At 43.0% G+C, this 16,325-nt stretch overlaps 1 pseudogene; it reads left to right on the top strand.

Moving 5' to 3' along the window:
- The first annotated feature begins 7,106 nt into the window (after positions 1-7,106).
- On the top strand, positions 7,107-7,353 carry LOC100773324 (annotated as a pseudogene).
- Positions 7,354-16,325: the final 8,972 nt, after the last annotated feature.

Genomic DNA, 16,325 nt, shown 5'->3' with positions numbered 1-16,325 from the left:
CAAGCCTCTGCTATTTTATGATTTTATTGTTCCAGGAACACTTAGTTCTGTAACAGGGTTTCCTGCCCTCTGTCTTGGCACACAAAGGATGATCACCCACGTTTCTCAGTAGTGTCAGTGTCTCTTTCTTCCTGTAGAAAACATCCATTGGACCTCTGTGGTACACTACTGACTAGTAAAGAGGTCTTTGGACTTACCTAGGATGTCCTCTGAAGCCAAGTTCTCTGAGCCTTGACTTCCTTTTCAATATTAATCACTACCTCAGTTTTGAGGTTGCCTCAGTTTTCAAGATTCTAAGAGTTGCCTACTTTCAATATTCTAACAGCAATCTCTGGGGTTTCCACCCCACCTGCTATAAATGCCCCTTTGTCCACTTCTGTGTCTCAAGGCCCCACCACTTGGGTTCCATTCTCTTGGACATATTCCCCACTCTTTAGCTAGGCCTTGGAGCTCTCTTGTTGCACATTCTATGTACTCAGTATAATAGCAACTCCCTGGTGCTGTATAACACTAAGATTTACCTTGTTAATGTTTTTCTTACAAGGGGCCACAGGGCAAACCCTGTCCTTTATGGCATGACATCAGAGTCTGAAGGAGAGCCAGAAGCTATATCATCAATAATTTGGACAGAGAAAAATTCTTTATCCCAGAGAAGTATGAACTAGTAAAATACCTTTAAATTTCATATATATATATATATATATATATATATGGGTCTAATGAATGCAGAAATAATGGAAGATAGTGTCTATTGATAGTCCCAAGTGAGAATGAATATGGAGAGGATTGAGACCCCAGGACCTGACACGTCTATCCTCTTCATTTGAGGCTGAGGTCCAGATCACCTTGGAGAAGATGTGGTTGCCATGGGAACACACAGAGTGTCAGTAATGGAGAAGCTGACGAGAAGGCACAGATGGAGCTTCTCTTCAGGAGTTAGCCCACTGGATGGTACAGACAATTGCTGGGGGATGAAGGGAGGCTGGACGTGGTCCAGGAGAGCTGGGAAGGTTTGTAGGAGACCTCCTGCATGCAGCTCTGCTGGTATCTAAGCTAGAAATAAATAAATAAGTAAATCAATAAGTAAGTAAATAAATAAATAGCTCAATGGAAACAATCAGAGAAGCCTTGAACTGGAGCTGTGTGTGGATATGCAGTGTTACTTCGGCATCTTTTGTTGATAGAGATATTATCCCACCCCAAAAGAAAGGGCTACTGATAAGGCCTAGCTCCAGGATAATAGACAAGTGTGATAAAATCATGGCAGGGAAATCAGAAGGAACACATTTATGACTGGAAGAAGCAGTGTGGTAGTTTACAAAATATTGTGCCAAATGCCTCCTGATATTGTTTTCCATTTCCTTCCATTAATATGCAGAGTCCACTCCTATTCCATTGAACCTGGTATGATCATATGACGTGTTTGGAACAGGAAGGTTGAAGTGGTATTATATGACATGAACCAAGGCCTTAACTCCTTGCGACTATTCTCAGTTCTCCTCTGGAATCCAATGCCGACTGAGGACCTTGAGAAGCTCTTGCCTGCTTCCTTGGGGTCCCTCCATGCTCTGTTCCCTTTGCTGATTTTGCTCTGTATTCTTGAACTGTAATAAATCACAGTCATGAGTAGGACCATATGCTGGGTCCTGTGAGCCTGCCTAGCGAATCATCAAACTTGAGGGTGACCATGGGGACCCTCTGACACATTCTTGCTGATATCTGCTTCATCAGAGGTCTCTAAATGATCTTCCAGCAAGTTAGGGAGAATCACAACTTCTAGTATAAGGGAGTGGGCCTCTTTTGTGACCCCAGAAGGCTCCGGAGAATCTGGGAGTAAAAGTTGCCAAATGTGTCACTCAGATACTCCAACTCAAGTCTCCACATCCTGTACTTTATTCCCTATTAGGACCCTGATCTTGGTACATGCAACATTCTAGGATGAGGGATTAATTTCCTTTGACTCTCTGATAATTCTCCAGTTAACAGTCTTTTGCCATGTCCATCCACCAGCTGTGAGAGGTCAACACCCCTTAATTGTTGCCTAGAATGCCCTGTGGCTTCCATACATTTACTTGAGTTATCAAAAATCCATTTGGATGGTCACAGTCTTGCTTCAGTAAGTCATCAGTCCTCGGCAGTTGCTATCCAATTCTCCATTTTTTGACACATCTCTTACAGTTTTCAAGGGCTCATGTATTGTATGCGCTGGTACATTGCCTTCCACTATAGCCTTAACTATTGTATCAGAGCATGCCAGGGTTTGTTTTTCTCTTCTCTGCCCACCATTAGTATGGCATTCTCCTTTTCATACAAGCGGTGAATGGTTCAGCTTGCCTGTCAATCCTGCCACAGTTTGATTATATATGTATAAGCGTTTTAGAGTGTACTATGTGATTCCATGTAAGATCTCATTTCTGAACTTCGAGATTGACATTATTGCTGCTTTCATCTTCTTTCCAGTGTGTGTGTGTGTGTGTGTGTGTGTGTGTGTGTGTGTGTGTGTGTGTGACTTAGAAGACTTTTTTCCCTCCTGCTTCTTCTGAGACAAGTTTTCTCACTGGCTTTGGACTAACCAGGTTAAGCTGGATGACAAGTGAGCCTCACGTGTCCAACTGTCTCCATCTCCCAGCATTGGGATTTCACACTTAGACCAACATGTCCAGTTCTTTTTTTTTTAAACCTGCATTGTGGATACTGCAGGTCAAACACAGGTCCTTGTGCTCGCATGGCAAGCACTTTACCTCACTCACTCAGCCCCGGAGGGGTGACTAGTTCAAAGCCGGGATCCTCTGGAGCTGCAGGGTCATGATGTCAAGACAGATCTCCACTTTCACTCTTTTTCTGTCTCGTGCTGCATCTCCAGAGAGCTTGTGGGGAAATTGCCTGGTTTGCATGTTCTCATTTGGATTCTGAGGATTGCTTCAGAATTAATGTTGCTGGTGGCAAATCTTTATCACATACTTTTGACCTGAAAGAATCAAGGACACAGGAGAGCAGGGCTTTGTGAACCTCTCAGTGTGAATACAGGTCAGCTGGGGATCTTACAGATCCCCAGCTTGGGGATCTGATATGATGACCTTCACCAGACCCAATACAGATCCAGCTCTGCGTCTGGAAGGCTGTGTTTCTGATGAGCTCCCTGGGTCCTGCTGGGGCTGCTGCTCTACCACTCATGGCTCTTCGGAGAAAACTTCTTGAGATGTTAAAGAAAGGAGGATTTCAGAATATAACTGTATCTTTACTTTCCAACTTTGCAATTTGGGAAACTCTGAATGTTTCCCCGTGTCAGTCCAATCCATGCACACCTAAAAGCAGCCAAACAACAACAAAAAATAGGGCTGTAAAAATCAGAATAGAATCATCCAATTATAAAATAATCTTTTCTGGGGCTTTCCTTCAAATGTGTGATCAGTGAAGCTGTTGAATGGTGAGGTCAGAGGCAGGCATCAACAAGTCAAAGATGCAGCTGAAATTTGATGGACAGGACTAGAATGAGCCGTTATGTAAGATACCAGGAATTCTTTGACCCAATTCTAGTTAGGCTCTTCTGAATCCAACTAGGCCCTAATTTTGTACTCCTGTATTCATCTACTTCCATTCATCATTCAATTTTATAAAGAATCCAGCTGTTGTGTTTAGATGCTGTGCAGGCCCTGTAGATCTAACCTGGAGGCTTGGCTCCCAAATAGTGGGATTGCAGTGGTATGATCTTTTAAGAGATAAGGCCTTAGGGAGGTCTGTGGCCATTCAAAACTCTATACAATTCGAATGCTGGTTCCTGCAATGAATTCTGGGTGGGATGATTTCTCACAGTCTGAGCCTCACATTGCCTGGTTCTCCCTGGCTTCCTGTTGACAATGTGATCACTTGCCCCTGTACATGCTGTGATATGATGACCTTCACCAGACCCAAACTGATGAGACATCATTATTCTCCCAATATATGAGCTAAATAAAATTATTTCTTAAGCAGGTGCTTTGTTAGCATAATGAAAACCCAGTTAATATAGTTGCTAAGTCAGTTGTGATCAAATCCCCCACCCTATATGATGATTTGGTGTCCTAGTGCCTTCAAAACTGATTCCATCCCTTCCCCACTACCCTTCATCCATCTGTGATGTCTGATTACTCTGGTTTCCCCTAAGCAAGAATCCTGTAAGGCCAGGAGCTGAGCTTAGCCTCACTCCCTTACTACCTGATGGTAGCAGCCCACTTTGAGCAGAGTCCGTCATTTGACAAATGTCATGTATCATTTCTCCTTTAATGAGGGTCATAGCAGTACTGGGTGATGCTTATAAGAGTCAGCTCCACAGGATGAGGTTTCCATGGAGACTTCAGAGAAGTTTCTGGCAGTGCTAAAAATTGAGAAGTCTTTCAAAATGAAGCCTTGCTGAGCACCCATCCCACATACCTCTAACTTTATTTCTGAATTGCCAAGTTCTGCCACAAGTTAGTCAAGAACTTGTCTTCTCTGTCATGCTGCCTTTCCTAGCATGTGATCATCTGTGTGCACAGTGGTGTTTCTGTTTCCATCACCAGGAATCTTTCCTCAGATGTTGGGGTAGGGTAACAGCTCATATTCAAGGTCAAACTTTTGTATAAAAGTTGTAGACATAGTCACAAGTACAAGCACGCTATTCAGTCACAAACATGAACACGCTAGTCACAGTCACAAACACACACTAGTCACAGTCACAAACACACACACACACTAGTCACAGTCACAAACACATACACACTAGTCACAGTCACAAATACACACACTAGTCACAGTCACAAACACACATACTAGTCACAGTCACAAATACACACACTAGTCACAGTCACAAACACACACACACTGGTCACAGTCACACACACACACACTAGTCACAATCACAAACACACACACACTAGTCACAGTCACAAATACACACACACTAGTCACAGTCACAAACACACACACTAGTCACAGTCACAAACACACACACTAGTCACAATCACAAATACACACACACTAGTCACAGTCACAAATACACACACTAGTCACAGTCACAAACACACACACTAGTCACAATCACAAACACATACACTAGTCCAGTCACAAACACACACACTAGTCACAGTCACAAATACACACACTAGTCACAATCACAAACACACACACACACACACACTAGTCACAGTCACAAACACACACTATAGTCACAGTCACAAACCTGTACAGCATTCACAAAGTTCTGACAGCTTTGAAGACAAGGATCAGCTTCTCAATCCTGGGACATCTGGGACCTTAGTTCCATCTCCACAAAGTGTCCCTATGGCTTTATCAGATAAGATAATGAAAAAAGAAATTCAGCAGGCAACTAAATTCAGACCCCTCTCCTCCCGTTCTGTACCTAGCTACCCTGCCACCCTGCCACCTTGCCACCCTGCCAACCTGCCACCCTGCCACCCTGCCAGCATATCACTTTATTTACCTTTATCGAGTGACAGCATTCCCATTCAAAGCTACCTATCATCTTCCTCTCTTCTTCTAACTAAAGTGGAACCATAAAGTTGTTTATTGTTTTCTAAAAATAGACTACTCCCTTCAAGTAGCAGTGATTCAGAGCTGACAATTCAATTTATTTATTTGTCTACCCATCCATCCATTTATTTATTTATTTGCTGTATAAGGTAATAGCTTATGGTGCTTACCCAGAGCCAGCTGTTTGCAGGATGCGGTGAGCAGGTGGTATGGGAGGCCTCTGATGAATTGCAAAAGACACTCACCAGCTGCCGACACTGTGTGTAATGAGCAAACCTGCAAAAATCTTTATTTTCAATTGGATTGTACCTTTAAGTAAGCAAGGGAGACAGCCAGTATAACTACAAACCATGACCAACAACCCACATAAACAGTGTGCAAACACAAGTGATTAATGTACCAGTATTTCAAAACATTCAAAGCTAATGAGTCAGATTTACTAGGGTGCACAGGAGAGGGGGAGAGGGATGTGGAGGAGGAGAGAACAACTTAATGGGCCTTAATGGCCTTCAGTTGAAGCCTAGGAATTCTCCTGCCTTCCGTCCACAGTGCTATCTGAGCTGTTGAGCAAACCCCCTGCAGGCCCATGGAGGCCATTTTTTTTCTGGTCATTCAAAAAGAGGCGGTCCAGTTTTAGGATAGAATTAGAGGCCCAAGCTGGCGACCACTGCACCCTTCAGTGATCTCTGATGATGTGCAGGGATAATGGGTTACAACGACAGACATTAATAAGGTAAGATAAGAGGGGGGAGGTTTATTAATTTTTCAAGTAAGTTAGGATGCCCCAGGGCATGGTAAAAGTGTAAAGAATCTGGTGAGCGATGAGGGGCCTGGCTGATTAATGCAAGTCAGAAGTCCTTGGAGGGCCATAGCAATAATGATGAGATTATGGACGCACCCACTGAAGACAAATGAGCTGCTTGTGGAGTAAGAACCAAGTGCCCTTTTTGGAGTGCATGTTGGATTTTCAGTAGGAAGAATGGTACAGATGGCATCTTGCAGAGCTTATCGGGGAAGCCTCTTGCTTTATCACTGCTCTCTGTCTACTGTTCAGGAATTGGGGGCCTGACTAGAGGGCTGAAGAAGGTGGGCATCCTGGTAGCCCTTTTGGCCGAGCGGGGATTGGGTTTGGTACCATCACTAGCCCCCTGTCCCCCAATACCTGTAGACTCATCTTCATTTCCTGCCCTTCAAGACCCTTCTCTTCCTGTTGTATGCCCCCAAGGTCTGCAAGGAGTTGGGTTTCCTCTCAGTTCATAGTTTCCTGAGCCCTCCTCAGGTTTCTGCTTTGCTCCTGCTGACCAATCAGTCTGGGGAGGGAGAAAAGACACTTTTTTTTCTCATGATTTTGGGGATCTTTTGCTAGGTTTTCTGTCATCTTTTGGGATGCTTGTCATCTTGCTTGTTTACCTCGAAGCTTACCTCCTAAGCTATGCCTTGTCAGGCAAAGGGAATGAGTTTCCCTTTCAGCCCTGGCTTCTATACCTAAGTGCAGAAGTTTAGTGACACAGCCCCAAGGACTTTGGAGAAGTTCAGGATTACTTGAGGAAATTGATTTCTGTGCTCCCACTGGCATAGTGAGCAGACACAGCCTCATCATGCAGAATGCCGGGGAGTTCATGGACCTATATGTTCTGTGGAAATGCTCCTCAAGCAACCACATCATTGGTACCAAGGACCATGCATCCATCCAGATGCATGTGGCCCAGGTTGACAGGGTCATAGGCAGATTTAATGGCCAGTTTAAAACATATGCTGTCTGTGGGGCCATTAGCGGGATGGGTGTACCAGATGACTATTCTCCAACTGGCTAAGACTGATGGAATTGTCTCAGAGAACTTTTGACCAAAAGAGAACAGGGGAAGATTTGTCATAAATAAGAGCAAGAAAGTAAACAAAACAAAAAAGGCTTGAGGAAATCAAAATTAGATGTAAATCTGTCCCTGTAACACAGCAGTGGCCTCTTACATCTCTTGTATGTACGGTCATGGCAATGTGAACCTGTTGATTAGGGCTGGAAGGGGCAGCCAGAGCTGTGGGGAATCATGGCTCAAGTTTAAAAGCTGATAACAATTAAGATAAGCAGAAGACAGGCAGCATTTGGTCTTCTCGGGGCTGAAACTGAAGTTGGGATAGTGGGCAGCAAGGGACCTGTGATACTCAGGGCTCTCAACTGGGACTTTTTGGTCACAAAGCAATTATTTTTAATATATAAATCTCGGTATATAAAACCAATTAAATAATAATTTGCTAATATACATTTTATTTATAATTTATAACAATTGCCTTTACAGAGTTGATAAATGACACTGATGAAGTTATTTCAATGAACAAAGTTAAAATTTGGAAGTATAGACAATGATTCTTACCCCAGACCAGTGTCTGCAGCCAGCAGGTTGGCTGAGATATCTGATACATAATGATATATAAGTGATAATGGTTTGTTCATAGCTGGCTTAGCAATGTTAGGCCACCTCTTAATCACATTGATTTGGATTCCCCCGTATAATGAGAGACCATCCGTAGTCCGTAAGTTTAAGATACCTTTATCCAGATAAACACCAGCCAAATGCAAGCCAAAGCATGCAAGGCAGGCTGGCCAGAGCAAAGGGCTCCCATGTGCCTTGCAGTCCCTTAAAAACCTATTAGGCGGCATCCTGACCTCACCTTGACCACACCCTGACAAGCGTGGTCAGGCACACCTGTAGCCAGCCCTTAGGAGGCATGGTTACGGTGTCTTCCTACAATTCCCCCTTTAGTCTAAAAGAGGATTAAAACTTAACAGTGAAAATTATCCAAAATTAACAATCATAAAGGTGAAATACAAGAAGATACAATAATCTTCTATTGCACATCCTAACCATGTCTATTTCAGCTAAACCCTAAAGTCATCTGAAAGAGATGTCCAAACTTGAGAACCTCCTTCCAATCCCAACCCTAAACAATAGGAAAATAGACTTAACTAGGTGTACATTATCCAAGTTACTTCCTGCTGAAATGGGACGATAACCTCGTGGGAAGAAAACGTTAGTATGGTGAAAGTCTCTAATGGATTATATTCAGTCCATGTTAGATGGGATTTACTTGATTGAAGATCTAGGTTGAAATCCTCAACTTGACTGAAGTCAGTACTCTAAGCTCTGGTCAGAGTGTCAGTTGAAATGGAGTAAGTTGTATCCAGCGCAGTCTAGGAAGTATGGCCCAATTTCCTTCTGGAGTGTCCAGGGTTTGCTGTCAGGCAGGTCTTCATTGGCTGTATGGGACTCAAACATAAGTGTTAGCAGAGAAATATTTGCTTGTATATGTATGCATGCTGGAAAAGGCAATCGTGGAAAAATAATGATTATGAGAGGGTGTACACCTTGAAGAAAAGAGCCAAGAAAGACAAAGACAGTCCTCAAATTCTTCTCTTATTCTGTATTACATCAATTGGCTTCTTGATATAATACAGAAACTCAAAAGTTTAGTTAAACAAAATGCTTGGATTTTAGAGGAGGAAAGCCAAATCCAACTCTAAATCCAGCATTGATTTACTTGATTAGGGACTAGAAAAATAAAGAGAAATAGAGTTATTTGAGAGACAGCTGTAAAGTTTACCATATGGCACGTTCCTTTTGTTTGGTGGTTATAGCTACCTTGTCTTCTTAAGCATCTACCCATGTAGTGTTCTTGGACTTCTGGAGATGAGTTTTCCTGTGAAGATAGAAGCAAAACACTTCCCTTTCCTTTGGGAGGTTTTTATTTAGTTTATGAGATATACCTCAGTAAATACCTGTCACTTGTCCTTGTCGTGAGGTTTGTCTTTTTCAACTTGAATCTCAATCAAGTTTGATGGTATCCAAAGTTTTTCTTCTCCTGTAGAAACAAATGCAAAACCCCTACCTCAACGCAACACATGTCCAGGCTTCCATACTGAGGTTAGTACATATTTGAAGTATACTGGTTGATTCAGTTCAAAACAAGACAGTACTAAAGGGTTTCTGTTAAAATGGAGAAGTGTTCCAGACACACTGTGGCCAATAGGCTGAAGACGGATGCCCCACCGTTACAAAGGAACTTTGGATGACTGTCCAGGTAGCGAGATGTCTCTGTCAATTCTAGAGTTTATATATTATCCTTCTGTGGTCTTTGATAGAGTTGAAGACAGATAGTTATGGTTATAGTTTTCAGTTATTATAAAAGATAAGTTATCCTTCTTTTTATTTAGACATAAAAGAGGAGATGATGGGGGAAGTGCTTCTGTGTATGTGTCTGCTTATTGGATGATAAATAAAGTACTGTGTGGCCAATGAGGCAGCAAGTTAGGCGAGACTAGGAGTCAAGGAAGATTCTGGGAAATGTAGTAAATATATGGTGATCCGCAGGAAGTGACATGGTAGAGAGACTCATATATAAACAAGGGCAAGAAGGAAGTGGCCCCTTCTCTCTTCCTCCTGGTCTCTGCTCTGGAGTCACCATGTGATCCACCGGCAAGAGAGGGTACCAGAAGAAGGCATCCTCTATAAGACAAGCCTTGTAAAATATATAGATTTATGATAATTAAGACTGAGCTAACAGATGAGAAATCTTAGTCTTTGGCCCAGCAGCATTTATGCCTAATATAAGTCTCTGTGTATTATTTGGGGCCCTAACTCGGCGGGCAGAATTCGGGTGGCTGGCAGAAAGCACCCATGTGGCAGTAGGGCTTGGGTGGCTTTTGGTGGAAAGATTTATTGTAATACCCCCATGAGAAGTTGCAGGAAAATTTTATGTTAAAGTTGGAGCAATGATGATAATTTAGAAAGAGTTCCTTTTCTTTTCTTTCTTTTTTTTTTTTCACAGTTTCATGTATCTCAGGCCTCAAACTAAGTAGCTGAGAATGACCTTAACCTTTTTCTGTCCACTCTGCTCTACCCCCAGTGTGCTAGATTACATGTGTGCACCACATGTGGTATGAGATAGAACTTTGGTTTTTGTGCCTGCTCGGCAAACCCTCCTATCAATTGAGTTACACCCCAGATCGTTTTATTAAGTCACTTGGAAAGGAACAGGCCCATTGAAACAAGAGCCAAACCTCTCTAAAATGGAGTACCCAGGACATTTCCTGGCAGTTAGAGGATGTCCTGCACTTAGGAAGGACCTTTTGCTGAGCCCTGAATTCAGCCCTTCACTCAGATTTTCAACTGGGTGCAGGGGCACATGTCTGTACTCCTAATACTTGCTGCTAAAGCATGAATACTGCTGAATTCAAAGCCAGCTGAGAGACATAGAAAGACCCTGTCTCGAAGCAAATAAAAGCCTCAAATAATAAAGATGTAAAAGGAAAAAATAATGGTGTACTTTCATGCTGTTTCAAATGCACAGTGGTGCACAGCCTGAATTTGTAAGATACTGGTGCAGTCCCATGATGTCCTTACTCAGTGGTACCTTCCTGTGATGTCCTTACTCAGTGGTACCTTCCTGTGATATCCGTATTTAATGGCTCAATTCCTGAAAGCTAGAAGAATCTTGTTTATCAGATTTAAAAACAGTGACTTACTTGCTTGGCTAGAGTTTATAGTTTATAGATTTTAAATTTGTTTTTGTGTAAACTATAGTATTAAGTGCACATGTATTTGTTCTCTCTGTACATGTATATAACATTATACATATTTACATGGAACATACTTTTAACTTAAATTAAAATGTTTGAGAAAATATGAAGTAGGTGCCACACACTGGGAAGTAGATATTTGAGCAGTGGATTTCAAATAAAATATGAGTGTGAATCTCGGAACATCTCTGAGAAATGTTGCATTTGGGAATAACAGGTCCTGGCTGGGGTTATTTATATTAACCTTGTTATGGAGGCCAGAGGCTGGCTGCAGAGACTGCATACTAGGGAGCACCTCAAAGTTCTCTTTTAATAGCTGGGATACTTCTTCTCCCTGGCTATTTGTTTGGGAAGCCAGGGTGAAGGAGAACAGAAAGGGCTTGGAGAGGTGGTTCAGTCAGTCATTACAAGCTCTTGTGCACTTGCAGAGGTCTGAGGTTCAGCCCCCAGCACCCACAGAGGGTGGCCTACAAATACCTTCAAGTCCAGGGGATCCCTCTTCTAGACTCCTTAGGCACTGCATGCATGCATGTGTGTATACTCACACATACATATACATAAATTTAAAAAATTTTTAAAAAGAAAACTAGAATGTAAAAATGAAGGCAAACAAAGGGGTAGAAGTATAGATAAAAACAGTAAGAACGAGCCACAGCAAAAAACATCTCCTAGGATACATAATCATGCAAAGAAAATGGAGTCACAGAATTTAAGCTGAGTTGGTTTCCTTGTACTCTATTGCAAAGAAGGGATGAGATGGCCAATGATGAGGAAGATGAGTAAGTGGATTTGAGAAGACTTGGTGACAAGGATGGGTGGAAGGCCTGCACAGAAGCAATCAGAAAGCTGCTTCTTACTGCCCTGGCCAAAGAGTGGGTGTTCAGGGGGTTTTGTTTTGAAGTTCACTGTGGCACTGGTTGGCTCTTTACAAAGCTCTGCCCTTCCTCTTTGCTTCTCTTTGCTTGCCATCTGTGGCCTCTGATCTCTTCTGTCTCTCCCCTTTAGCCCACCACACTGCTGGGCCATCCAGATAGGAAGGACCTGCTTTTTCTTCGGGCTCACACTGTGCATACTGACTAACCAACTCCCAGATACCCTGGAAGCTTCTCTCCGGCTCCTGGCACCTCTTATCTCTATGGTAACGGAAGGCATGGTGATGCTGGTGCTCTGCCTCAGAGAGTTGGCCTGAACAAGCTGCTATCCTGGGATAGCTTGTCCTTTTGCAGTTAATGGAGCTGCCTGGGGGAGAGGCGCTTCCCCCAGCAGGATGACAGGCAGCTCCAGATGCGGGCACTTGGCAAGTCTGAGCTCAGTGTCTCCGGGAAAATATGATGTAATTAACAGAGCCTCAGCAGCTGGAACGATTCAGCACCTCACATTGATTTTCCATGTCTCCTATTTACTTTCGCTTTTTTAAAGCATTCACAGTGACAGGAAATCAAAGCACTATAATGGTGTGCAGAGGGCCACAGTGCTGGGCCAGCATTTCCTCGAGAAATTCTGAAATTAATCAGTTGGCGATCACTCTGTCATCCCTCTCAACTCCTAAATTAAGTTGGCCTACAGAATGCTAAGAAATAGTAATGTGGTTTTGGATATTAAAAAAATCAATGGTACCATTGTAAAATTGAGAGGACTGTTGGGGTGAGAAAAAGTCATCCCAAAGCAGTAGTAGCTGAGTCCTTTCTCTTTTGGATTCAGAATGAGGGTGGGAAACACCTGGGGACAAAGGGGCACTGTTCACTCTCCCCAGGTTTCCAGGTCACAGAAATGTTACCAGAAGGAACTAGAGAGAGGACCCTTGTTTTGACTTTATTTTTCTTTCTTAAAAAGCCAAAACCAGCCTGGCGTTGGTGATGAACACCTTTAATCCCAGCACTCCGGAGGCAGAGGCAGGTGGATCTCTGTGAGTTCAAGGTCAGCTTGGTCTCCAGATCAAGTGCCAGGATAGGCTCCAAAGCCACACAGAGAAACCCTGTCTCGAAAAAAACAAAGCAAAACAAAAACAAAAAAAGCCAAAACCAAACCAAAAAATTTTTCATTTGTGTGTGTGTGTGTGTGTGTGTATGTGTGTGTGTGTGTGTGTGTGTGTGTGTGTGTGTGTGTGTGTGTGCATGCATGTTCTTGTGAACTTGTCAGCCCTGGCACATCTGTGGAAGTCAGAGGACAACTTGTAGGGATCAGTTGTTTTCTACTGTGTGGGTTCCAGAGATCCAATTTAGGTAGTAAGGCTCAGAAGAAAGCCCCCTTACCTGCTGAGCCATCTTGCCAGCTGCCATATCTTGTCAATCACTAAATTAAGGAAAGTAAGTTTCCCCCACTGCACTTATTCAGGAAGTGTCATGCAAAGCTGGGTTGGTTTCCCAATAGTTTATAACTATTATGACCCATCCTGACAGCTGGGGGAATATTGGGTTAATTTCATTCTAGATTCCTTAAAATGCTGAGCAAGGGCAGAGAGCTGACTCAGCAGGTGAAAGACAACTGCTGCCAAGTGTGAGGACCTGGGTTCGATCCTCAGGACACACAGTAGAAAGAGAACATACTCCTGAAAGTTGTCCTCTGACCTCTATTTTGTGCAGTGGCACTGGTGTGCCTATATACATACAAATAATTCATAAATAGTAAACAAAAAAGGTAAATAGAATGCTAGACAAAGCAGGCACAAAGCTATGCTGGGGAAACAGATCTGTTGGCTGAAGGCTGCTAGTTTGGGATCTGTTTGACACTAGATTAGATTCGATTTAGTCTTGGCAGGTGTCAGGTCTTCGTCATACAGCACAAACACACTTCTGTCTTTTTTATTCACTCAAACATTATAGTCATTCTGTAAATAATTAGGAAAATTGAGAAAAGAAGAAAATTGCTCATGATTGTACCATTCAGATATGATATCTCTATTGTGCTTAGGCTGTTACTTGAGGTCATTTTCAAGTTCTGTGTTTTGATAGGATGCATGCACAATGTGCAAACAAGTTTGCTATTTGATTTCTCACTTGCTAGATGTCAGGAACACTCTCCTATGCTACTCTTAGCTTCAGTAAATATCCTTTTAATTGCTGCCCGAGCATCTGGAACAATTCAGTCCCTCACATGGATTTTCCATGAGTTCTGCAGAAGTAGAGACACCCCATTATTTTAACTATTTCCATATTCGGTACTATCAATCAAAACCATTTTTAACATAATTAATCCCATGATAAGCATATTTATATGTAATACTTTTCCACATAGATTATTTCTTTAGAATAAATTGCAGATATTACTCAATGTCTGAGAAATTTTGTGGCTCTTCATACTTCTTGTTGCTCTGCACAACTCTGGTGTGTGTGTGTGTCTGTCATCTAGATGTTTGAGGGACTGGGCTTTTAAAGAGTGCAGTCTAGGTCACATTCACTGCACCATGAGAGCTTTACTCATGCAGTTTTGTGATGCAAGGAAATATCCAAGAGGTCACCATTTTCAAACTTACAGGTGCCCCTTGCCTCCTGTGTTCGACACCCAGAAGTTACTTCATTATAAGCCATTTCTAAGAGTGCAACAAAAAATGCGTTCTTTGTCTACTTATAATGTTCTATTTCATCAAACCTTGGAAAATAATTAGTATCACAGCCCTTGGTTGGGCTGAGTTTGAAGGGGCTGTGGGCCTCCCTTTCATGCTTCATAGAATTTCGTAGGCATGCCTTGCTGGGAAAAACACCTTTGGCAGATAGAAAAATTCTGAGTGGAAAGAAAGTGCACTTTCTAGGGAGAGAGTAAGAGCCTTGAGAGATGGAGCGAAAATGGTACCACAGAGTCCCAGCAGCAGATGTTCTGGGTGTTGAAACTCCCACCAGAACAGCTGCAGCAATGCCGATTCACATCTGGGTGTGTGACGCGGCCGCATCATTACCTACCGACAGCAAAACAGCCAGATGCTTCCAATTCATTTTAAGGATCAAGCTTCAGGTCGGAACCTGTGAAAAGTCCCCGCTTCCCGGCCAGCAGCTTATCAACTGCCATGGCAGTTCCTGCAGAGCGTCCTCATGGGCGCCTTAAGGACAGAGCTGGTTGCAGCAGGTAGAGAGGGGCACAGCTGCTGTGCACCCGGACCCATGACTCCAGGCTCCTGCTGTCTGGCTGGAGAATGAAGCCATCAAAGCCCCTCCACAATGGCCATAGAATGGCTTGTCACAATGTGTGACACTTCCTCCTGGGGTGGGTTCTGATTTATTTCTCCTCCCTCCCTCCCCCCTTCTCTCAGATTGAGGGAGAATGTCTCTTCCTTTAACACTTCCCCTTCTTTCTCCAATCACAAGTTTCTTCTAGGCCAGTTGAGCATCTAACTACATGGTAGCAAAAAGTCATGGGGAGCAGGTGGCTACTTTGGTTTTGACTGCATGCCTCTTTTCCTGTGTCATTTTTCTAACAGTGTATGGATGCAGAAGTCAGTGCAAATGGTATCTGGGGATGTTGGTGGATACTTTGCTTGGTAAAGTGCTTTCCTTTCGAGCAAGCAGACCCAACTTTCATACTCTAGAACCCACAAAAACTTGTTCTGGTGTGGCGGCATGTGCTTATAAACCCTGTGCTATAAAGAGAGAGACAGAATCCCTGGAGCTTATTGGGAAGCCTCCTTAGCTTGATCAGTTAGTTCCAGACCAACAGGAGGCCCAGTTGCAAAGGAGGTAGATGGCATTTCTGAGCCAAAACTTGCCTCTAACTACCACATACGTGGTATGTGCACATGTACACACACACACACACACACACACACACACACACACACACACACACAAAGAAAAAAGTGACTCTTTGGGGTAGGGCTCTAGGCAGCAACCTATCACTGATGGTAGCTTTAAACCATCTTCTTCATTCCCCCATTGGATGGCAGGAGGGCAGGCCCTTGGGGAAGAACCCTTCCTTAGATGTATCTCAACCTCACACATTTCCATGTGAGTCACCCCTTCCCGAGGTTAGAGGTTTCTCTCAGAAATAGCCTGTGCATGTACTACCTTTAGTGGTGTGAGGAGAAGCTGACCAGAAACATTTGGTGGCAGAAGAATTGTCCTTCTATGTAGAAAGATTCAGTGGTCACAAGTACCTCGAGAAACAAATAGTCATAGGACTTGAAATTGCCACAAAACAGTGTATAGAACCTTTGACTTTTGGAGTCATTCATTCTTTTTCAAGGTTTATTTTTATTTGTTAAATTATGTGTATCTGTTTGAGTATATGCACAGATCCATAAAAGGACATCAGATTC

This window comes from Cricetulus griseus, chromosome 2, assembly GCF_003668045.3.
Source record: "Cricetulus griseus strain 17A/GY chromosome 2, alternate assembly CriGri-PICRH-1.0, whole genome shotgun sequence".
NCBI lineage: Eukaryota > Metazoa > Chordata > Mammalia > Rodentia > Cricetidae > Cricetulus > Cricetulus griseus.
This window is presented reverse-complemented; position numbering and strand designations above follow the sequence as displayed.